Source organism: Emydura macquarii, unplaced genomic scaffold (genome assembly GCF_026122565.2).
Source record: "Emydura macquarii macquarii isolate MOO-44397 ecotype Brisbane River unplaced genomic scaffold, CSIRO-AGI_Emac_v2 contig_167, whole genome shotgun sequence".
Classification (NCBI taxonomy): domain Eukaryota; kingdom Metazoa; phylum Chordata; order Testudines; family Chelidae; genus Emydura; species Emydura macquarii.
This window is the reverse complement of record NW_027130304.1, coordinates 1-1,423: the sequence shown is the minus strand read 5'-3', so window position 1 is coordinate 1,423 and position 1,423 is coordinate 1. Positions and strand designations below refer to the sequence as shown.

General features: G+C 46.3%; 1 pseudogene; it reads left to right on the top strand.

Moving 5' to 3' along the window:
- The first annotated feature begins 99 nt into the window (after positions 1-99).
- On the top strand, positions 100-275 carry LOC137150470 (U2 spliceosomal RNA; annotated as a pseudogene).
- Positions 276-1,423: the final 1,148 nt, after the last annotated feature.

The window sequence follows — 1,423 nt, the reverse complement described above, 5'->3', positions numbered from 1 at the left end:
CCTCACCTCCCGATAACCTGCACACAGTCCCTGGATGTTATATATATAACTTCGCCCCTTTAAAAATCTATGGGTTACCTGTTTGTTATTTTTTCTGAAATATCTTCTCAATAAAAACTTTCAATCTGTTCTTATCAGTTTAATATCTGATACGTCCTCTATCTGAGGACTATATATTAAATGGATTTTTGGAACAGGGAGATGGAAGGAGCTTGCTCCATCCACTCCACGCATCGACCTGGTATTGCAGTACCTCCAGGAACGGTGCACCTTCCCCAGGGAGACTATGGTGGTGAAAAAAATAGATGAGCTTATCTAGGAAGTGTGAATTTATACTCTTTGTTTCTCTTTACTACTCTTGTTGTGATTTTATTTAAAAGTTTGTGTGTGTGCATTGTATTAAAAGGTAAGCTGTTACTGGACAATGGGTTAAAAAGGTGAGATTTCACTTTGTGCTGATTGCTTTCAACAGGGTGAGTAATGAGGGGAGGGGAGGGGAGGGGAGGGTGGGGTGGGTGTGAGGCTGTTGGGTGGAGGGTGCAGGCAGAACACTGCTTTGATCAGATGCTTTTGCTTGTTGAACTTGATTAGGTGATATTGTTGCTGCCACCCTGCCTACACTTATAACAGTCCTACACGGCTGATACCCTCCCTCCCACTCCACCCTGCCACTCAGGTCCATTCAGTAGAATACTTGAGGCCTAATCACAACCATTGAGTAGGAGGTGAGAATGTGTGATCAGAGGCAATTACTTCTTGTAATGAGATAATCATTCCAAGTCCTGATTCAGAATTGTTTAAAAAGGTGAGACTTCTCTTTGTGCTGTGATTGCTTTCAACAGGGTGAGTAATGGGGTTTAGAGAACTCGTGGGTGGGTGTGAGGGCAGAATACTACTTTGATCAGATGCTGTTGCTTGTTGAACTTGATTAGCTGATTATGTTATTGTTGCCACCACCCTGCCTTCACTTAGAACAGTCCAACGCCACTGATCCCCTCCCTCCCACTCCACCCTGCCTGAGTAGCTGCAAAAATACTAGCTTTTTTGGAATTTCCCACTGAGGGATTCTGGATTGGCAATTGGGGGGTGATCATGGGACCCAGCTCATTCCATCACTGGAGGGGAGCCTTTATAGGCTCGTTTTGAAAATTTTCTCCCTTTCAGTTTCAGGATTGGTGGGACTGGTGGGTGCTGACTTTTGGTTGGCGGGGTGCCCCCAAGGCCCCACCCCCGCTCCACCTCCCAAGGACCCGTCCCCTACTCCACACTAATGCTGCGCCATGTCATGTAGCTACCATCCCCATTTAATGGGCAGGGAAACTGAGGCACAGATAGTAGAAGGTACCTGAATTCCCTCCCCAGAAGGCTATACCCTGCATCCATGGTAGAGCTGGGAATAAAGCCCAGAAGTTGTGAACCCCAG